The sequence below is a fragment of the Ammospiza caudacuta genome, chromosome 3, assembly GCF_027887145.1.
Source record: "Ammospiza caudacuta isolate bAmmCau1 chromosome 3, bAmmCau1.pri, whole genome shotgun sequence".
In the NCBI taxonomy this organism is placed as follows: domain Eukaryota; kingdom Metazoa; phylum Chordata; class Aves; order Passeriformes; family Passerellidae; genus Ammospiza; species Ammospiza caudacuta.
In genome coordinates this window covers 79,352,780-79,376,771 of record NC_080595.1, presented here as the reverse complement: position 1 = coordinate 79,376,771, position 23,992 = coordinate 79,352,780, and the positions used below count along the sequence as shown (strand labels likewise).

At 40.6% G+C, this 23,992-nt stretch overlaps 1 protein-coding gene across 2 annotated transcripts in view; it reads right to left on the bottom strand.

The window, feature by feature from the left end:
- CYRIA (CYFIP related Rac1 interactor A) overlaps positions 1-23,657 on the bottom strand; it is a 56,170-nt gene extending 32,513 nt beyond the window's left edge. For both annotated transcript variants that reach the window (XM_058800836.1, XM_058800834.1), the window contains exons 1-3: positions 23,491-23,657; positions 7,589-7,639; positions 5,714-5,782 (exon numbers count right to left, since the gene is read on the bottom strand). The gene's annotated coding sequence lies outside the window, so the exon portion shown is untranslated. The remainder of the gene's footprint in view (positions 1-5,713; positions 5,783-7,588; positions 7,640-23,490) is intronic.
- Between the last annotated feature and the right edge of the window lie 335 nt (positions 23,658-23,992).

Sequence of the window (23,992 nt, the reverse complement as noted above, 5' to 3'; positions counted from 1 at the left end):
TGGTGTCTATCTCACCTTTCAGATCTTCCAAAGGAGAATTACAGGATCACAGAATATTGGGAGTTGGAAGGGACCCACGAGGACCATCGAGTCCTGCCCTGAAGTGAATGGCCCATGTGGGGGATCAAACACCCAACCTGGGCATTATCAGCACCCTGCTCTCACCAGATATTTGAAGTGTGAAGAAGTCCAATTACAGCAGAGCCTATCCCACTCCCATTTTGGATACATCAAACAAAACATATTCACTATTTTCTTCGAATCAGTTCTTGAACTATCAGCTTGTTCCACGTTCGCTGAGTCACCAACCAAAAGGGCTAAAGCAAAGCATTTCCTAAACCACCAAAATTATCACCTTACTATCAATTAATATTTCATTAACCTAAAGAATCAGTGCAAAGTGACCAAGACTGTTGTTTAATGTTTCAAATCACATTAAATATGCAATTAAGATCCTTATTTTTCCTCTAAGTTCAAAATTCTGTAATAAATATTTCCGACATTTTAACAAATTTAATTTAAAAAATGAACTAGCAGTAAGAAACTTCCTAAAATATACCTGATAATTAAGTTTCTTGAAAACATGCTATAGTCAACATATTCTAGGCAGGAGGAAAACTCCAATATACAAATTAAGAGAGAAGCTGTCTGGCACCTGATTTGGCTTTGGAACAGGCTGCAGTTAAGGCAGATATCCACTAAGTGGCATTAGCAACCCAAACACCTAATTTTGACAAAAAATAATCATAATACAGAACACTTTATCTCCCACAAACAAATTGATGGAAAACATTTCCTTTGAATGATTCATTTTATTCAATTTTGTTATAAGCTTTGGCATAATTCCAAACAGCATTGGCAATTTCCTTTTCAGATCAAGACATCTGCAAATATTTATCAGGATGGTCTGATTAAAAATAAAACAATCATGACAAATGCATTAAACAAAGCAACCAAAATATGGGAGCAATGTGACATCAAATTAAGACACATAAAATTACAGCAAGATATTTTAAAAGTATTTGGGGTTTCAGAAGTGCTGTAAATCAGCAAGCCTGTTGTAAAGTGCAAAAGTACAAAAGTCACACCAAATATTTACTTTACACAAGCCTTTAAAAAAAAAAGATAATTCTAATAATTTAGATATACTGATGCTACCTGATTCTAGGGAGTATAAAAGATTATGACAACTGGGAAAGTAAGAAAACGACTACACTAATTAAGAATTTGTTTTCAAAATATTAATTAATAAAGGGTTCTGAAAATTGTTTACTGGAAAAACGCCTTTAGGAACAATATGAACACCAAAGAAAAGTATTAGAACAGAATGCTCATTTTAAAATAGCTTTCCCCTATTCCTATTGTTTGTCTCTGGTCTTTTATCACTGTCAGTTTGTTCATACATAAACAGCTCATGAATTTAAAGGGGGTGGAAAAGTCAGTACTACTGTATACAAGATTACAGAAAAATTAAATGAGCAAGTACTTCCATCTCTCTGCCTCATCAAAGTATATATTTTAAGCTTGTGAAATATCCTATATATGCACTCAAAATTCTCAGCATACTTCAATGCTACAAGGAGTAAGACATTCCTTTTCCTTTTTTTTTAAGTGATTTTTAAGTGATTTTTTTCTCCTCACTGGCCACAGAGGAATTGCATTAGGACATAGTCCTTTTTCCCTACATCCGCCTACGACAAACATTTGCTGCAAGTCAGCGACTCCAAAACCAAATTGTTTACAATTAACTCAAAAAGCCATTAAAAAATTGTTTCTTTGTTCCAGTTGGAAAGAGAGAGAGCCAGATGTGTGGCTTGTTGATCTTGCTCTTTGCTGACCTCTGAGTGTAGGAAGAACTGCAGCTGAGGAAGGAAGTCAGCAAGTTGTGTTAATGAAGGTGAACATTGCAAAAAAGGGCTTGCAATTTTTTTCATTAAAAAAATGTATTTGAAAGACTTTTTATTAAAAAAGAGATAGTACAAGGCCTTATTTTTTCCTGTGGATGAAGAATTTGAGCCTTTGTTTCATAAGAATTAACTGAGTTTGTGTCCTTTGCTATTTTGAAAAATGTTACCCTTAATTTCAAAAACTTCATGAAGTTTCACTGAGGCGCCTGTAAATTAGCAGACAACTCATAATTAACACCTGCTGGAAAACCATCATTCTTTGAGGATGTAAAACTCAGGAAAAGCCTTTTAATTTTAGGTTCTGAGTCACAGTCTAGCACTACCGACCAAAATCTGGCATAAAGCTGAATTCCAGATTGAGAGTGTGCCCAGTTCTTGGGAAAGCACATCTGCCCAACAATGCAAGGCAATCCCAACAATTACCACAGTATTTTTCTTCACAGTTCTCCCTGAAACACATTTATGCATTGTATCTGTAAAATACCTGGCAATGAATTAACTAGAGGTCTGTGTTAAAAACTTCATTACGTGGTACTCCTCATAACCGTACAGAACATGTCTGTACAAGATACTCTGTGAGATAAAAACAGGCTCAAAAACTGAACGGCAGTAGGTGTGAAACGTTATCAACTTGTTTATAAACTTTTAATAACTTTCTAAAATAATGTTTGAAATGCATTCTGAAATTCTACAACCACAGTGCTCCTCTTTTTATCAAGATACCTGAGATGTTAGTAAGTTATCATGGCCTAAGGTAAACTAAGGACACATTTGTGTGTGAAGTACAAATTCACTCCAGAGATTCAACTTCAGATATTAATTCTGGCACTCAACATCAATGCTTAAGCAGTTAGTGAAGACTGCTTTAGACATCCAACTTAATTGTCTGGATTAGGCTAAATGTTTGATCTTACTCTCCCTGCATTGCTAACTTCATCTTTAACACTTCACACTACTTTTGGTGGAAAATGATGCCTAATTCTTGTCAAGCAGTTACTACTTTAAGAACATATTTACCATGTAAAGACCTGAATATAATCACAGTTCATCTTCCAACTGTCTATTATGATATTATTTAAGAAACTTTCCAAAGTATTCTTAGAAAACAGGAAATTGAAAATGAAAAACAGTTTACTCCCTTCCCACCCCATATTCTCCTGCTCCCAAGGTCATTAAAAAAAAAAACCAACAGTAACAGATCACCATATACATGTATACACAAAACACTTCTGAAAACAGTTATACTATTATTTAATCTGATAGGGACATTCAAACTCTGGAGAACTAAAGCAATAATTCATGTCAAATTTTTCAAAAGTAAGGAATACTGGCCATTTTAAAAACAGTCTACAAGATTCAATTTTCCTTTTTGCACTGACAGAAATGAAAACCTTATCATGTAAAGTTCCCAGCACAGCTCAAACAGCTCACACTTCAGAACACAAAAAATTGCTTCTGCTGTATTAGTATTTAGAATTTAGTATTGGCTTTTCACTTTTATATTAAGATTTGATCTTCAGAACTTTTCCTTTTAGAAACAAAAAAAAATCTTATATTTAGTTAGTCTGAAAAAAAATATTTTTAAGATCAGTAAAGTCATATTTGAGGGCTTCATTTTGAAAAAAGTCTTAACTATAAAAGGTCTAACAGCCAACAGCTAGGACTTCAAACATATATCAGGTAAAAAAAAAAACTAACTAATTTTCTTACCAGATGTAATTACAATCAGTTTATTACCTTCTACCAATGAACTTAATAAAAACAGTTAATCATGCTATAGTAGTATTAACTTTACATGGAATAATATTAAGTAGTGCATAATTTAACAAATCTTTATTTCCTCATTTCACTGCCCTTTTTTCCTCCCCATTTCCTGTTTTCTTCTGTCTCATCAAGAGTATTCATCTCCACTCCTACCATTTTTCTTTTTATTTTTTCTTTTCCTTCTACTTGTCCTGTCTCTCTAAGATTTCCCTTCACCTCCTCTCAGTCCCAGACACTGGAATGGATAAATCCATGCTGAACACCTGGATTTCAGATTCTCTCCTCTCTGGATCAGGATCATCCTGGGCCATTAATCTTAGTTGAAATGCTATTATAAAATTTAATAGGTATGTCATTTGCATAATTCCTATTTCAACTCCCATATGACTGTAACCAAATAGGAGATTGGAAGCTCTTTTAACAGAGAAAGTAAAACTTAGAAATAAAAGATGCAAAATAGGTTTGCTGGTTGTGTACACAGTCCTTACAAGTTCACATCAGTAGTTTAAAACACAGAGAATCATTTTCTACCCTGTAGAAATTGTCAAAGCTCTGATTGCAGTCTTTCATCTTAAGTCTCTCCTGCCACCCCTCCCATCCACCTCCTCCCTTGGACCTGGGTTTGTTGACCCATCCACTGAAATAAAACAGGAATATTGCTGTCTTTCAGCTATGCTGGTTCCACATCCTTTGTAACCTTAAACTGATTAACCACTACACTTTCCACCTCTGCAGGTGGCTTTATTTCTTTTGAACAAACCTCCACATGATCAGCAAACACCTTTATTTTGACAGACTGCCCTGACTCCGCCTGGGTACTGTGAACCTGCTTTGACAGAAACCCAGTCAGGCTGCTGCTGTGTTGGGCTTGTTTTCACCTGCAAGTGGAAGTTTTTGTGGTCTTTTGCCCACAGCACCACTTGTTGGATGCCCCTCACAGCAAGCTGAATTAATGACAGAATTCACTGGTACTAAAGCAGGGTTAACTCAGAGAATCCTTTCTATACTCAGTGCCTTCCACCTCTCTGAGAAGCCACTGGATCAAAGCCACCATCTTCCAACAGTACGGTTAAGATACCACTGCCTTTCAGATTTTAGGTGTTACATGCTGCAAGCAGTCCAGGTCAGATGTCCTGTCTGCTTCACACTTCCCAGGAATCCAGGAAGGGCTGGCAAACAGCACTGTTTGGGTCACAACCAGAACCAATGTCCGTGAATCTCAGCCCTGAAGCCCTGCTCACAACTCAGCTGCATGTGAAATGTGACAGAGATGTCCCTTCTGGTCCCTATAGTCTTTGTAGAAAGCACAAGAAGCTGGACTGGCACAACCTCTAGTATTTCACTAAGAAGTAGTTTGTTTCCAGTGACACATTTTCTTTTAATTACATCTACAGATCAAAACCTTCTAGTTCATTTCTATCACCCCGCTGCTTCCCCCTCAGCTATTGAAGTTTGCAGCTGTTCACAACCTCTTCATAGTCCTTCTCATGTATCCTTTTCTTGGAGCAGAGAGAAATAAGAAGTTTAAAGCCAATGAAATGATTTGTTACTGCAGGTACTGGCACTGATTCCCTTGTGTTGATACCAGTACTTGTGTGAATCCGCAGTGAGCTGATGCAGAGGCCTAAACTGACAGAAGAGTAATCCTCCGGGAAGCCTTTGCAATCCCACAGATTTTCAGCAGCAAATTCCCTAAACCACTACATCCTGCTGAGTGAAGGTGTTGATGCAAGAGAAGGGGCAGACAGCACTCAGCTAACTCCTCAAGGTGGCAATGAGCTAACAGAACAACTATACATCTGATCACAAAATAAACTCCTGTACATGTATTGACCATACAGAGTGGCTGGTGTGGTCTCTCTCAGGGAACAAAGACATTTCGGACAAATGAGCACTTAAAATCTCAAGTTACATTGGACTCATTCAACAAACACATAAACAGTGCATAAAGCAAAGTCCAGCATACTGCACTCTTCAGCTTTCTCACAACTCACATATAAAAGGAAGAGGGTACTTAACACAAACCCACAGTTATGTCTTACCTAGAAATAAAGTGGTTCCAATTCACATGCAAAACTCCAAAGAGGCGATGCTAAACATTCAACGTCCGTCTGTCATGAAAAACATTCAAGATTACACTTGGGGTCAGTTTCGCTCTTCCCTATCTCAATTTTGCAATAAAACTTTCTAGTTTAAAAAAGAAATTTCCATGAGAAATGGAGGTTATTCTATTGAAAGTGAGATTTGTAACATCCAAAAATTTTGTAGTCATATCATGAAATACTGCAGCTGGGTTGAAATGATCAGGTATTCAAACTAAATTTTATATCATATAATTCTGCTGAATAGATGCAGAAGATAAGTTAGATTTTATAACGAGCTGTTGCCAAGACTAGTACAGCCAAAGGAAAATAATGTGCACTGATAGTGGTATGCATTATATTAAGAATTAAAAGATATAATAATGAAATCATGGAAATGGAATACATTTCCAAAACATTTAGCAATTTAGTATAAAGGCTATATTTATTTAAAGCAATATTTATAATGAAAAAAAGTCCAGTTCTAAGCAGTTCTAAGTTCAGAAATTAATTTTCCAATCTTTTGAAACTACTGAAATAAAGAATGTAATTTAAATGTGCAATAGTGATCATTTCATTTTCCAAGTGTTGGGGCAGGGGACGTCACTAGAAAAACAAGGAGACCAGGTGCTTCATAAGGTTCTATACAGACAGCTATTTTAATGTTACTTTTTCAACTCTCTAAATAAAATAACTTAAGAGAGATGCAAGCTTGCTCCCAGAATAAAGGTGAAAGTAATAAGGAAAATAAGTCCACTACAGAAAAGTTTGGAAGTGAACTTCAATTTCAACCATAACCTTAATAATGGTAATAGAGCTCCCCAAACACTTTTCCCAAATATTGAGTTTCACTATCCTCATAGCCTCAGAGGTCAAGCCATCCCATCCATAAATCAGCTTAATTCAGCTTCATTAGGTTTTGGCTTTGAAAAACACATGGTTGTGTTTCTGCAGCTATATTTATAAATATGTGACTAAAAACTTGGTTTAATCTAATTATCGACTTTTATTCATTTAATTTCAAAATAGTAACCTTGATTGCTGCCTAAAGAGGAATTATCTCTCGAAACTCATGTGGTACAGTGCAGATTGGGTTTTTTTCCCTAAAAATACATTCCTTACTGCAAATTGTAACAATTCCTTAAAAAAGCAGATTATATCAAAATGTAATACTAATTTCCCAAGTAGAACACCCACACAGGGAACTAATTAGGAATTGCTCCTCTGTGTAAACAAATCTTTGTGCCAATTAGTAGCTGGTCAAGTCAGGCAACTCCCTCTCTCTAGGGGAAAAACAATTTTTTTTTTTAGCATTGATTTATTTTGCTTCTGGCTGCAAATTCTCTCCAGTTCTGTAGCAATGCATGGTATTTACAACTTGTATTTCAGACACTTTGATGGGAACTCGGTCAAGATCTGGGAAAAAAAATGGTAGCAGAAGACCCATAAAAATCACAGAACCAGGACTTCAAACGGGACGTGAACAAATCCTGCTCTCTCCCTAAGCCAATTCTGTCCCAAGGGTTTAGACAGACCAGAACAATAACAGTGAAATGACTCAAAACAAACAGTGGAGTAAATGAAAAAAGTACATGGGAAGAAGAATTCTCAATTGTTGTTCTATAACAAGAAAAGCAAACAAATAAAAACCTCAAGGCGAGAATATTATGCCCAGATAGCATTCTGAAAGCATCAGTGAGGTGCAACAGCAAAACTGCATAAAGGATGGTATTCAATGAGGGCTGAGCATTCATTTATCATTGATGATGTTCAAATCTGCTCCACAGCTGTTCTGTGCAAGTCTGAAAGGATGAAAGGACCAGAGGTGACTCTTACCTTGTTGAAGATGATCCAGAGCCTTCCCAATACTTAAACAGAGGCTGCAATCTGTGGATTTTAAAATTTATTTAAAAGGATCGTTATTAATGAAACTGCTTTAATTAATGAGTAAAAATCAGAAAAGTTACTTAAATGCTTTCAATGGAGAATAACTTCCATTTTTTCAAAAGCAAAGAGTACTCTGCAAGGTGTCTTCTACTGTGCATTGCTTCCAGAGCCAAAGGTCAATTAATCTCACACTAGTGCACACCGGGGTAGTGAAGGACTGCTGCAGGGCAGGGAAAGGACTGGCACAGAACCCAGACACCCACCCATTCCCACAGAGCAGTGATGGAGTACGAGACAACTCCTGACCCTCCAGTGCTACAGGGCTGCAAAAATCAGCTCTACATACCTCTGTTTAGTACAGCATTTACTGCTTGAAGATGTAAGAAAACATGTCCCCTTCCCTCTTGACCCAACAACAAAAATCACAGGTCTGAAAGACTCTGGAATTCCAGCACTAGTTACATTTATATAGAAAATGTAAAAAAAAACCCCCTAAATTTTGGAAAGAAAACCCCAGCAACTATCAAGGAGAACCTCCTGTTCATCTGAGTTATAAAACTACAAAACCGTTGCAACTTATACAGAATAGCTATCCCTCATAATAGCATAACTCAGGTAGTAGCTAGGACTGAACTAGATTTTTAATCAAATACAACATTCTGGAAGTCTGCTTTTTAATATATTAAAAAAATTTCTCAGATAGCTAAATTTTGTTCACTATAAAAAAAAAAGAAACACAAAATCAAACGGGATATAAAAACAACGTCAGTGTAATTTACAGGGTTAATGTGATTAGCAGGTATGAAATGGGCATTAAAAAAAAGACTACAAACAGATGCCAAAAACCATTTATTATCTGTGAGCAATAACTGCATGGAATGGGCTGCAAGGCAAGTTCACTGAGGTATAACACTTGGATTGAGAGAGATGCCATTGAGTGAGAAAGCCAAAGCCAATGCCATGGGTGGGAAGGAGGACAAACTACTCTGAAAAGTTTAGTTTCCAGTTTGGTATCTTTAAAATATTCCTTTAAAAGTGGAGATAAACATCCCAAGACTGGTATCAGTTTTCCACAGGGAAGCTGAGGGAGGGAAGAGGAACAACACTTTAATAACTTCAGAAAAAAACTAAGTATCAAGACACTTTCTTACAGCACTGTAACTTAACCACAGCATGAAGAAATGTATTTATGAGCAACCACTCTTGTTCTTGGGAGAACTGGGAGTCAGAAAGAAAGGAAAGTGATCATTTCTTAAACACCAGCCTGACAAAAATGGACTGAAGTAAATAAGGCTGAAGTAAATAAGGCACCCTGAAACTCTAGTAAAATGTTGCTCAAAGGAAAGGGTATTAGCAAGGAGGCAAACCATAATATATATTAACACAGAAGAGAAGATCCTCTTTTACTATTTTGGGAAGCTACAGCAAGTCAATTTATCTCTAGTTAAAATGCATTTATACAGTGAAACACGGGAGTCAGTTCGGTTCCCTTAGCATAGTAGTCTGGGGGACCTGCTGGGAGTAAAGCTTATTATCCTCCCAGGGATTTGAGCAGTCGTAGTTCACAACCAATTTGACTTAAGGAAAAACACAGCTGCTATTTTGAAGGTTTCCTGCTGTGTAAGAAATAATTAAGGCTGTACGATCAGTATTCAACAAAGCATAAATAGCAGAGATGCTAAATTAATTCTATTTGGAAATAAGGAGTTAAGAGAAGCTACATTACAGAATGGACTACATAATGTTCAAAGGCAAAAAGAGGAGAGTTAAATGAGAGGAAGCGTGTGTCAGAGGCCAAACTCTCTATCCTAACTACGCAACCACAACATTATTTCATGTTTTAGAAGTCCTTTACTCAAGAAGTAGAAAGTACAAGTTCCAAAACAAAGCAACGAGTTTTATTCTGATTTAAAATACAAAACCAAAAAAAGGAGAAGCAACTGAACACACTTATCAATGTAAAAACTGAAAAAACCACAGACTCGTTAAAAACTCTACTACCAATCTGGTAATATTTCTATCTTATGCAAAAAAATGCAAGAGATGGCAATGGCAATCCCAGTAATTCCGGGCAGTTCATCCTTAGAGCATCCTGACCTGAGCTTTGATGCTCACCCCACACAACCCTCAAAGCACAAACTGCAGCAGGAATTGCCAGCCCAGGAATGGCACTGTCCGTGTGGGCACTAGGAGGTCAGTTTCTGATCACTGGAGCACAGCCAGCTGGAGGAACGCATGACAAGAAGCCCATGCCATCCCAAGAGCTATTCCTGATGTCCTGTAGGAGCGGGGTGGTGAGACAGATGGCCGAGCCCCACGGACTAGAGTCAACCCCCGAGTTGTCTGTCGGACCAGACACTGTTAAGTCATTAGGATGCTAATAGCTTTAACACTGCTTAAAGGAAAAAAAACACCCACACTCAAAACTTCACACCCTACAGTTTTTGCTAAATAGAAGGTTAGACTTGCACCTCCTAGACAGGAGGCAAACAGACAATTAGAAGAGGGCTGAGACATCTGCTGAAGACAGGGATTCTCCAGGGAAAAGCTAAGGATCATGACAACTCAGGTTTGCACTAGCACTGCTCCTTTAGCTAACAGAAAGCAAAGCTTAGGTTAGGGATAAGTTTTACTCTACTGCCAGGATTTATATCCTCTGGTTGAGAACACTGTAGATGCCATCTGCTTAATACTCAGGTTATTAATTTTGATTTAAAATGCCAGGCCATAATTCTTCAAATATCTATATATTTTTAAACAATTGCTTTCAAAATGGCTGATTATACTTGTGTATTCTCTGGGGCTTGTCTTATAAAACAAATATGAAACTCAATTATTCCATGATTTTAAGTTGCTCTGGCTCATTTTTCCAGCTTCCCAGACAGCTTCTGACTGCCAGGCTTGAAAGAATTGTTCTTCTACCTTCCTAAGCACACACTGACAATGCTGCTACTGCCTCCCTAAAGAAGCTGCTGAATCCCAGCTTCCTGGAAAGCAGGATCTGTGGCCACATATATGTCAAAAAAATAAAACAGACCAGGGCACACAGCCACGTTCTGGGCTTGGAACCAGCAAACACGTTACAGCTTGTAGCTGGACAACTAAAATCCTACTCCTCCATACAGCCCAGCCAGATCCAAACAGACTTTTGGAAACAGTCCATCGTCCCTCCCAACCCCAGAACTATGCTTGGGCATTATCTGGGAGAGTGTTAGCTGGCATAGAACAAAACTGTGTCATGAGCAGGACTAAAAATGTAACAGTAGAATTGCATGCCATACCCACTCCTTATTTAGTTCCTGCTATGAACATGCATCACAAATACAGTACTCAGTTGTTTCTGGAGAACATCATTTTTATTAGTTAATATGGAAGTTAATTCCATAAACGGCCAAATGTGTTTCAGAATTAACAGATCACCCTTGCCTAGGTGGCTGTTGCTTTCAAATCAGGGAAACAGAATCACAAAATCATGTAATATCTGAGCATTTGTGTTTCCACAATGAGTATCATATGCAGCACACGAGAAAATCTGCACTCTCTAGGTTTTGGAGCTTTTTAATGTGTTCAGATGGACTGAACATGAGCATCTGATTTCTTAATTTCGGCAGGCCTGGACTGCTGCCAGTACCACATTAGTCCTGATTGTCAGCTGGTATAGAATGGGCATAGCTCTATCAACTGCATTCCAATGCACAGCTGAGATTCTGCTTCTCCAAACTTCACCCACACAGGAGTGATGGGCAAGGAAGAAATTCATCTTACAAGATCAGCGTTCTAGGAACAAATCTGTGGATTTATTTCAATAATTCACAAAGTTATATATGTCTTCACAAGTTTGTTTTTTTACATCTAAGTCAGAATTCCCAAATTAATTACTTTTTAAAAATTCATGCAAACCTGAATTGAAAGCATTTACCCTTATTTTGCACAAAAAGGAACACGAGCAAGAAGTTGTTGTAAAGACAAGAGAGGCATATAAAACTTTCCAAAGGAAAACACAACTACCGTGGTGCAAATATGGACATAAATATTGTACTTGGCAAGAATTACTGTGTGTGAAACTTTGTATAGATGTGATTATGCAGTGTCACAGGGGACTGAAAAATCATTCTAACAATACAAAAACATACAACCCTTTCACAACTGCTGACCCACAGATCATCATCCTCAGTGCCAACTCCTCACCTTGGAGTCTTAAGTGCAGTGGCACTGTGTACTGGGTTTCCGTGGCCAGGTTTTGGTAGGGGGGAGGGCAGTGAAGGGGAACAGGATGGGATGATACAACTTGCCACTGGCCAAGGCCGACCCCATCAGTGATGGTGGCAGCACCTCTGGCATAACTGACTTAAGAAGGGGGAAAAATCTGCTGCAGAAGAGCAGCTGAAGAGGAAGTGAGAACATGAGCACAATAGCCCTGCAGACCCAAGGCCAGTGCAGAAGGAGGGGCAGGAGGTGCTCCAGGTGCTGGAGCAGATTCCCCTACAGCCCCTGGTGCAGCCCGTGGAGAGGCAGCTGTGCCCACAGAGCCCATGAAGGACCATGGGGAGCAGAGATCCACCTGCAGCCCATGGAGAGGCAGCTGTGCCCACAGAGCCCATGAAGGACCATGGGGAGCAGAGATCCACCTGCAGCCCACGGAGAGGCAGCTGTGCCCCTGCAACCCATGGAGGACCATGGGGAGCAGAGATCCACCTGCAGCCCATGGAGGACCCCACAGTGGAGCTGTGGGTGCCTGAAGGAGGCTGTGACCCTGTGAGAAGCCTACCCTGGAACAGGCTCCTGGTAGGACCTGTGGCCTATGGAGAGAGGAGCCCAAACTGGAGGAGATTTGCTGGTAGCACTTGTGACCCCATGGGGGACCCATGCTGGAACAGCCTGTTCCTGAGGGACTGCATCCCTTGGGAGGGTCCACACTAGAACACTTCATGAAAAACTGCAGGCCATGGGAAGGACTCAAATTAGAAAAGTTTATGAAGAACTGTCTCCTGTGAGAAGGGGCCCATGCTGGAGAAGAGAAAGAACGTCAGGAGGAAGGAGTGGCAGAGGTGGGCTGAACTGACTGCAACCTCTGTTCTCCTTCTTCTCTCATTTTTGAGGGAAAGAAGTAGAAAAATTGACAGTGAAGTTGAGCACAGGAAGAAGAGTGTGGTGGGAAGAAGGTGTTTTAAGATTTGGGTTTATTTCTCAATATCCTACTCTGATATGACTGGTAGTAAGTTAAACTAATTTCCCCAGGTGGAGTCTGTTTTGCCCATGACAGTCACTGATGAGGGATCTCTCTCTCTACCCTTATCTCAAGCCACAAGCTTTTCATTATGTTTTCTGTTCTCTGCCAGCTGAGGAGCACAGTGACAGAGCAGCTTTGGTGGGCACCTGCCATCCAACCAGGGTCAACCCACGGCAATATTGACAAAACTGCTTATTACTCTGTAAAATCTTGAGCACCCATTTATAACTGTTGCAATACCAGCTGCCTATCTGGTCCAGTGAGTCCACCTAATAATCTACCTAATAACCATCTGCTCCAGCCTAATAGTCCCACACTGGTTTACCTGTGAATACTTTAACTGTAGTGCCTTCAACTACAGGTACAATTTCAGTCTTCCAAAGAGATGAAAAGATGACAAATACATCTCAACAATGACATCAACGCTCAACTAAAGACCATCACTCCAATAAACCACAAAACTGTCTGATCTTTCAAGAAAAACTACCAGAAGTCTACAACACAATAAAAACCCACCCACATACATGAACTAACAAATTTATTAAATCCCAGTGATGATAACACTGTAGGCATGAGAAAGACATCTGTTTTTCACAGATCTTGGCCTACATCCTAGCTCTGATGTAAAAAAAAAAAAACAACAACAAAAAAAAAAAAAAAAAAAAAAAAACCAAAAAAAAAAAAAAAAAAAAAAAACCAAAAAAAACCCCAACAGCTAGGGAAAAAGAGATTACTTTAGATCCATAATTAGTATGGTCCTTTTGCTCTCTCCCCAGGATACCTACAGTGATAGTAGAAAAGGGTGATGTTAGGAAATGTAGGAAATGACTGTTCATTAGTAAGATCTCAATTTTCTCCAGATCCCTTTGGACTCCTTGACAAACTGCTTCACTTTGTATGAAAGGAAATGTTTGGGTCGAAGATCTCCATAACTGTCAAAGAACCAAGTCTGGTTTGCACAGATATTCTGCTGTGATTTCTAAAACTTCTTGTTTTGGACTGAGCAAGAAGAGAGACAGCTGATTTGTATGTTGCCATGTCAAATCACTTCACAGCATCAGTAAATAAAGGGAACAGCAAGGCTGACTAAACCCAAGCTGATCAATACTGTGAATCATTGACTCAGAGATGGCTTTGAACACACACAGGACTTTAGCAGGCAGCATGGTTGGGAGTTGACCATCCTGGTGCTTGCTGAGCACTCTGATGCAGAATCAGTACCCCACCAAACACCATCTAGTAACCCATGCCAGAAACTGGGTGGAACTCATTCAGAGCTGCTAATGCCTTAGCTCTGTGGAGGAACTGTGACCCTCATCAGTGGGAGGGCTGTGCTTTTTGTCACAATATGCCAAAGGAAGGCAGGCAATTCTTGCTTTGCTGTAAAAGAGAGTCACTGAGAGACTGCAGAGTAAGAGAGCTCAAGGACTTTGTGAAAAGGCACAGAGTGGTCCAGATTTGATCTGTGAGCAAATCTTCAGAGAATCACCTAATTAGTCTGCTTTCTGGAAAAACCGGAGATGAAGCTTTTTAACAGTGCAAAATTAGGCAATGAATTCAGGCATGTCTACCTACAGTCACTGGCACAAGATGGGAGAATACCACATACAGTCATTCCTCAACAACCAGCAGGAAACTGTCTGCAAGTTTGGAGGACAGCCTAATCCCTAAGAACTGAAGTTATCTCCTTCCAAACTCATTTATATCCCTTCCCTTCAGAATCTCTCATCCATGGAAAAGCAAAAGAAAAAAAAAAAAAAAAGAAGTTATTACAAGAATTAAATGTCTGATTGCAATGTCAGTTGAAGGAAATACTACAACATACTTTGCTAGTAATACCACAGAAATAAACACAGAAAGCACAATGTTTTGTATCATGTACAAGAAACAAAGCTACCTGAATAACTTCCCCCCCCACCACTCCCTCCCTCTGGCCCCAACCTCATCTTGTGATTCTCTCTAAAGAGAGTCATATGGCAGCACTTTTCTCCTTTTATGGGCAAAAAAAAAGGATAAAGGAAGTCAGCAGCTGAGCGGGACTGCAGTGCCACATGAATTAAGCAGCTCAGAGCTGTGCTGCTCCTCTTGCATCCCTACCTCAGTGCATTATGAATAGGTACTCTCAGAGAGGGACACCATGAATCAACATCCACTTAATGCATATATAATTACATGTCACTGAGTGTTTCACACTGAACTCGTCACCACAGAATGTATTAAAAACCAAAGGATAGAAGGCATGTAATATATTTGCATTTGCTTATCTACCATCTCCTTCCTTTGTGTGAATGTCCTGTCAATAGCAGGCGAACCTCTTTGGGAAACTGCTGTAGTGATAGTATGACAGTGAGCAGCAATTAAAATTATAGTACTTTCTGCTGCAAGAATTTCCACATGTTCCACACTGCCCCAGTGCCTACCACCCACACCCACGCCGGTGCTTTTCACCAGCAGCTCTATAAAAAAAAAATCGGGGAAAGTTACTAATAATCCAGTTTAGCTAATTTGGTGCTTTTTTTGAGAGCGAGAACTGTGTAAATTTCATTAGCTCAATGTAGGAAAAGGTAAATGACACACAAAATTCCCTATGTATCGAGAATAAAAGCCTTATTGTTATTTTGTCAACGGAAAGAAAGGAATCATTGTTTCTGCCTCAATAACTGATACTAGACAATATGAGGACTCACATCCATAACAGCTACAGTATTGAGAAATTATATAGAAACCCACCTCCTCTCCATGAACAGGTGATGGGATCCAGAACTTGTAAGTACTCCCACCTCCCACCCAAGCACAGGCGGCAGGATCCATCAGCCAGAGAACCACAGCCTGCACATGGTCACGGACAGAACACCTGCTGTGGGTACTGGAACACACCTGTCAGCCTTACAGGTACCACCACTGAGTCAGAGCCACCCTGCCTTCCTCCAGCTTTTTATGCATGCTCATTCTGAGTTATATGTGACTATTAAAACTTAATTTGACTACTAGAACTTGACTGCTTTGTTTGGAAGTGATGCTGAAAACAACTGAATTTAATTACATGAGCTAGGCTCGCTGGGTCACAACCCACACACTTCAAAGCTAAAATGTAGATAAGCATTTCCAGGGTCACAGGCCCTGTCCTTAAAACTTTTTTTGGTTTTTTTTTTTTGGCTTTTTTTTTAGGAAGGAAGCAGTCTCTCTGGTTATCAGATCATTATAAGGTCAGATCAGAGGGCCAAAACAACAGAGTTCAGTAAGGAGTTTAAAATAATCCCATCATTTTTTGAAGTCTAGCACTACTCTTGCATGAAACATGGAATTTGTTAAATACATGTATACATGTATATTTCTTATTGTTAAAGATTAACTATTTACTCCTTAGAAGCTTTCAAGTGTTAACTACAGTGTATTTAATTCTCTATTGACAAATGTTATTTCTTTATAAACACTGACTTTTTATTTAAAAAGTAGTATTTAAAATCTGTAGGTGTCCCTTTGCCTTATGAATAAATTAGAAGACACTGAATAACAGCAACCAACAAAGTACAAACACTTTATTACAATTGTGGTGACTCAGACTGTCAGGATTTGGCAGCCCACAGTGTTCCTCAGCAGCAGAACAAAAGGGGATTTTTTTTTGGCAGTTTTACTTCTAGTTCAGTAAAGGACAACATGATACTGTCTGTGCCTTAATGAATCAAAATCTCTGCAAAACAAAGGCATAAGTAGTCAGACCCCAATCATTTTCAGGCTCACAGTATAAAACTGGACAAACATATTATCTATACATCTAGGACCTCTAATATGTGTGATATGACCTTGTCTTTCTGGGAAAAAATAAAATAAATAAAAGCAGGAAGATTATCTAGCTACAGAAATACAAATCAGTTCTACAGGCAACACAGTCCCAAAATACTTCAAGATCAGGAAATATTTTCTGTTTTCCTGTTGAATACAAGAGACATTGATAAAAAATTCTAAGTGGATTTTTTAACACCTTCACTAACTAAAAACATAAACCCCAAAGACCTAAGTATTGCACTATAATAACACAATCTGTAATGTATTCAGAGCATAAAATACATTTTAAGGGCGACTCATTTTCCAGCACCCCCATCATGATCTCATCTGGAGCAGCAAAACCATCCCTGCAGTAATTGGTATTACAGAGCCCTGCTGCAGCACAGCCTTGGGAGAGGGAAGCATTCCAGTCAGTCCTACAGGGCTTTTATGCTTTAATAATACAAAAATAAGGAAAAGAGTTACAAGATATCAGAACCCATTTCCTCTGCCACCATCCCATTCTTAGGGAGAGGATTACAGGCTTATTTCCAGAAGCTTCTAAAGATGCCAACGTCCATCATGAAATCTGGATTTGAAGAAGTTGCCAACTGCCTACAGATGATCCTTGAAGCAAAATACTGCAATTACAGAGCAATACAGTACAGACTGTGTGTATGTGGGTGGGACAAAGTACAACTGAGACAAAATTAGACTGTTCCTGGAGATAAAACATAACAAATTTAACAATCTAGCCTTCTCAAATCTAAACAGATCTCATCAACTCTGAGAAATGTTACCGAATTTTCCCCTTGCCATTACTTCCTCCTCAGTTTCCTCAGTATTATAGCAATCCCCTCTGAAAAATTAGGACCAACAGATCACACATGCGAAATAAATATTACTGTATGTCTCCCATGGAGGCTATTTAAATACAATTCTGGAATCAATTTACTGGAGATAGAATCATAAGGACCAGTTACCAGAGAGAATTTTCCTTCTTCTCCAAAACCAATTCTGCTCTGTAAGTGGCACCATCACTCAGCATTCTGATAACAGCTAAAAAAAACAGTAATGAATTTTTGCCCCACAGCTCCATACCATTATTAATATGCATGAGAGAAACCAGAGGATGAACCTTCTCCCCTCTTTCCAGAAAGCCATTAACTCAAGCTAACCTTCCAGATTTTATCTGGGGCAGTTGCAAAATGAAAATTATAATGATCAAGCTAGGTATTAAATACACTCACAATAAGAAAATAAAACAGAAACCAGGTTTGCTCTGAAATATCTTTGAAAAACATGAAAACAACCCTTTCCTCCCACACACAGCTTAGGCAACAACACTCCTAGGACACTACTGGGCTCTGTTCAGTTGCAGAAGCAAATAATACTGAGATGTTTTGAAATATCCCAGTAGGTGCTCCAGGACATGGGTCTTCTGGCCTCCTTGTGCCTGCTAACCAAGTATAGATGCAACAGCTGTTGCAAAGCATCTCATCCAGGACAAAACATTTACCCTGGACAACTGAATCAAACCAGACTCAAACTGCATCCTAAAACCAAAAGACTTTCTCCAGAAGTCCTCAGTCTTGCCAAAGTCTGGCCTTCATCCCTTCAAAATCTACACTCTTCCTAGATTTACTTATCCATATAAGTCTAGAAACCAAGTTGGACTCACAAGAGAATTTTGAGCATGGCTGCAACAAATTTGGGTATAGAAGGGAAAGTAAGATAACTGGGATAGCAAGCAGGAAGCCACCTAACCTAATAGGTAAGAAAGTTGTGAAGGCTGTTCCTGGAAGCTCAAGAGGTACCTATGTTATTAAAAAGGGTTGTAAAACCCTCAGGGCTCTCTAGAAGCAAGATACATTCCTTTCACAAGCTCCTGAGGAAAGGAGTCATGCAATTTTGAAGTTTCGGATGAGAGGGCAGGAGCATGCTCTCAAGCACCATGGAGCTATTTAACAGCATCAGGAAAGCAACCACAGAGGAAGGAGAAGTGGGGGGCAGGCTCCTCTCAGGTTGAGAGACTGCCTCCCAGCCACATCTCTGCACACCAGGGTAGAGCCCTAAACCACAGGCTATTGTCTGTCCTAAGACTATTCCTGCAGAAGTTCTGAAATGGAAATATATTTACTGGATTAAAGAATGAAACACCCATAGAAACCAGATTTCCCTCACCTGAACGCCTTAATCACAGGGCAGGAGTCTAGGCCTCTTGCCTAATTACTGGTTTTATTTTTTTTTTTTCAGAGGTTGCAGGTGAAATAAAGGACAGCTTATGACACTCTGCTTGTTTCGGTCTTTTGGGAAGAGGGTGGTGTGAGCTCAAGGTGCTTAAAGCTAAAAAGGACAGAGAATAAAGTGTCATACTTAATGAATGTGTGATGCAACTAATGCACCATAAAACATGAAGAGGAGAGAGATTAACATAATTGCAAATGCTTTTACTCAAGTTTGAGTAAATAGATTACACTTATTTCTTAGCAAAACAAGCTTTTCTAATCCTGAGGGAACATTCCCATCTCTGGATGCCAAAGGCAGTGAGGCAGGAGAGAGATTCCACTCTCCAGAACAGTCTCAGTGGTTAACAGCTATGGATGGATGCAGAACTGTGCATCTCATTTTCTTCACAGTAAAAAATGTAGAAAAGTGTGCTTTCAGACATGAGTTTTTGGACCATCAACCTCAGCTTTGAGGCATCTAGTTGTAAAATAGGCCACTCAAATAATTTATGAACTCAGGCAGCAATACAGCAGAGAGAAGAATTTTCCCCCCTCGACAAATCCCATAAATTAGATATAAGAAAGCTTCTAACAACTATTTAAACTTTAAGTTAAACCTATGTGTATCAGAGAGATACAGGACAGTACAGAATGACTTTTATCTAAAATGTCAGTTTAAGTCTACACATTCCCTTAAAAACACCAAACCACCTCCACAGTGTTTTTATATCGTGAGAACTTGCACTCTGTCATCCTGAGCTCATCACAGACAAATGGGATCAAACTGAACATTTCAGCATGCTCCATGCCACATTCTAATCACGACAACTCCCATGCTGAATGCATGTTATGGAGGCTCTTCACCAGGCCTGAGGAACACAGGTTCATTAATCACATTTAATAACCCAAGACTTGAACCAAACCAGACTGGCACTTTTGATAGGCACGCTTAACACCACAATCTGCACTGCTACTGGAACCTTCAAAATTAATGTTTCACACATTATAAACATTGCAAATTCCTTATACAGATTTACTCAAAGATAAAACTAGAACTTATGCATTAGCTTCACCTTTTGCACTGCTGGTCATCCAAACCATGTTAAAATCTGTCAACTCGTCCACAATGAAAAGCACTACCGAAGTACTGTCATGGACAGGAACAAAAAAAGGTAATATGCACAAAGAAGTCCCTCAGAGCCCTGGTTTTCTAGTCTATTGACAAGTTCATAAATTAGACAACAGTATTTCAGTTGTTAGCATGCCAAAGTAACCATTCCTGAGTTAAGGCTGAGTGATGTTTAACTTAATCTCATGGCTGGTATCTTCATGTTGGCATCATTTCTAAACATTTTAAACCTACTAAAATACTAAATAAAATAAAATACTAAATATAAATCTTTCAAGCACTTGTGTGTCAGTGCTGCACTGGCTGAGTCCTGAAAGGTTATGTCCTATACCTATTACTGTTATTTTTTTTCTGTAGGATCAGCTGCTGCTACCAGTTTAAATCAAGAACATTGAGCAGTATGTAAAGATAGAAAATAAGACACGTTTTTCATTTTAATTGAAAGCAGGAATTGGAATTCTGTCTAAGTAGAAGAATGGCAAATTCCAGGTACTTCATAACAATTAGGACCTCTACAGCTCAAATCATTCAGATTGCTCTTGTCATCATTCACACGAGTGCAGAGCAGCTTCTATTACAATTTTAATTTAAACAACAAAATTCAAATTTATGACTGCATTTTTTGCAGCTCTCAAACTGCCCCATATATTAAACATTTTAATTCATGCCTCTCAAACTGTTTTCTCTGATTTAGTGTTACTGTTTTGCATTCCTAGATAACATGAGTAGAAAGCACTGCTAAAAGAATGATTGATAATACTGAAATGGATCCAAAGACATACTGAATTCAGTACAGAGGAAACACTAACATGTTTGGCTGCTTCAAATTAACATACATTGTTAGCATTCATACACCCCTATCCACTGACATTATAGGTCCCAATAAAATACCCTGTTTGTCTCCAGGGATTTTAATGGGAGACTTAATGATGTCTGGATCATATACAGGGCTTAGACATAGAATAGTATTTTCCTAGTTTGTATAAAATGTGAATTGAATGATTAACTTCATATGCTACTGCATGTAATATACAACTAGTGCTCAAGAATGTCAGTAATTCTACAAAAAATATTCTACTTTCTCCAAAAACTCTAATTGGAACGGCATTTGGAAGTAGATAAAAATATGATAAACAGATCTTACTTATAGTACCTGTACATCTACGAAATATTATTTATGTCAAAGTACAGAAATGGTTATTCATCTGCATAACATATAGCATTTAAGCTCGTTTTGTATATCACACAATGTGGAAATCTGCAACATACTGCACATGCAAATCCTCAATGCCTTTGTAAGGCTGCCATACTGCTGAGGACCAGATATTTCAGCCTGACAAAACAGCGTCAAAAGTGATGTCATGAGGACAAGCTAAGCACACTAACAATGAATTATTTTCTCAGCACTGTAAAATTCACTGTAGACTCACTGTCATGGCAAAATGACATCTGACGACAGTAATTATGCAATAGTATCCAAGATGATCGCCATTTTTCCTTTCTGACTTAATCAAGGGGGTTTCATTCTAATTACTGCTATACACTGTCTTTTCAATCGCTTGTGGTTTGTTTATTTTCAGTTTTTAAGAACAGAAGTTCTTGGGGGAAAAATCAAAGCATCACTGCAAAAGCAGCACAGGAGGGTACTGAAGAAGTACAGAACAGAATACAGCAAAATATTGCACAGTCTTTGAGAAACCATGTAAGTAACTCAGAGAGCCTTGCTTATACTTGCCATAGTTTACACTGAGTGAAACTTTAAAGACCAGCAGTTAAACTATACTACAGCAGTTTAAGTTGAAGAATAAAATTCTTAGAATTTTATTAATGGTTGCTACTCTATGCTCTTTATAAAATTAAGTCAAACCTTTCATGATATTCCCATAACCTGTAATTTATTTTCATTAAAACATTTATTTTAAAGTGTACCATAGGAAACAGTAGGGGTTTATAATTAATTTTTAATTTGGGCCTGGTGAGTTGGAAGATTGGGGGTATTACAGAAGAGTAGAAAAGAGACTTAAATTTACAAGGTTTAATTTTAAAATTACTTTTAAAAAGTATATTGCTGATGTAACAGTCTTCCTTTCATGTTACAGAAATACGAAAGTTACCGTAACAGAGAAAAAGGAAGTATCAGCTCAGTTCTTCCCTGGGTAACAGGAGTTGGGGTATTTTTGTAAAGCTGTGCTGAGCATGTGAAAATCTCTGCCCACAAGGCAACCTCATGTCACGACAGCATTTCATTCCAAACCCCCCCCACTGCCAAAGTAATTTTAATTTTTTTATGGCCTTGCAGATGATCATAACAGAAGAAGCAAAGCAAAGATATCTCTGTCCCCCTTAACCCACCCTTTCTCCAAACATATATAAACTGACTTTAGAACTGGTAACAAAAATGCAGTGTAAAGATGGTCAGTATGGCAATTAGAGACCAGGAACAGGCTGGAAATCAACTCACATCACCACCCTCGGCAAGTTATTAGCAGCACCACTGAAAGCGTGTGCAGTTAAGAGCCTCGCTGTGTTGCCAGTGAATTACGGAGCATTCGATTCTACACAGTAGCACAATGTGTTACTGAGCCCTTAGCAAAACAAACCCCAGATAAAGATAAATAAAACTAAACGGTCTTGGAATCAAATGAAGAGAAAAACAGTAATAGGAATAACAGATGCAAGCGTGCTATCTGTTCGCTGTAACACCTCCCAACATGGACAGCAATTTAAACGAGATGAAAGCAGCATTACAGAGCCTTTCATCTCCTGTCTAGGTACATCCCTCTGGAAACACCACGCTTATGGCACCCTGCAATCACCAGCAGCTGGAATAGAAAGTTTTCGGTGTAATCAAAGTTTGAAGCCTAATCTCCCTATGCCCCCCGCCCTCCCCGCCGCACTCAGCGCAGGCAGGCACAGCGACGCGCGGTCTGACCGACAGCCCGGGCCGGCGCGGGGCTCCCGGGCCCAGCCGCGGGCACGGCCGGCTCCGCCAGGGCGCTGCTCGTCCCTGCAGCCGCGGCGGCTCCGGCATCCACCGGCCGGCACCGAAAACCCGGAGACGTCCACCGGGGAGAGCCCAGTGGCCGGGGAAGCGCCTGCCCGGCTCGGCGAGGCCAATCGGGAATCTCAGCTCGGGCTCGCACCGCACCCGATGCCTCTCCAAGCGGGGCTGGGGGCGAAGCCAGCCCCCGGCGCTCCCCGCCCCGGGGCCGCGGGCAGCGCTCCGGGGCCGGCGCTTCCCAGGCAACAGTTGGCCGTGTCCCTCCCGCCACCGCCCGCAGCCCCCACGGTGCGAGGGGCAGGGGCACCTCGGGGCCGGGGAGCGGGCACAAAGGCGGCTGAGCAGGCTCAGAGGGCGAGGGGAGCGGGGAGATTCCGGGGCTGCAGCGCGCCGTCCCCGCCCCGCCGCGATGCGGGGGCGCCGAGAGAAGGAGCAGCAGAGGCGGCTCAGCCCCCACCCCGCGCAGCCCCGGGCTCCGCCGTCTCTCCCCGCTCTTACCTGGGCCGCCCGTCGCCGCTGGCCGCCGCAGGTACCCTCGTCCATCCCCCGCCGCCGCCTCCGAATCAGCCGCCGGCGCTGCGGCGCGGCCCAGCCCGCCCGGCCCAGCGCGACGCTGGCAGAGCCGCCCCGCCCCGCGGTGGCTGCGTGCGGCTCCCGCCGGCGGCCGCCCCGGGCGCGGCTCCCCGGACCCGCCTCCCGCCGCCGCGGGGCGAGGCGCCCTCCGATGGGGATGGGGATGGAGACAGGGATGCGTCTCCCACCCCGTGCGGACCGTACACGGACACCCTCTGGCTCCCCAGGCGGCGGGTCGGGGCGCCGGGCTGTCCGCTCGGCGGGATCAGGGCAGGGTGCGTGTGACTGTCACCCGCGCTGCGCCCCGCCCGGGGACATCGGCGCTGCCCCAAACCCTCCCCGTTCCGCAGGCATCCCATCCCCCTCTCTCCGGTGGCCTCTGTTGTGGGGTGGGGGGAAGTGGGACGGGACGGTTTCCGTGTGATTC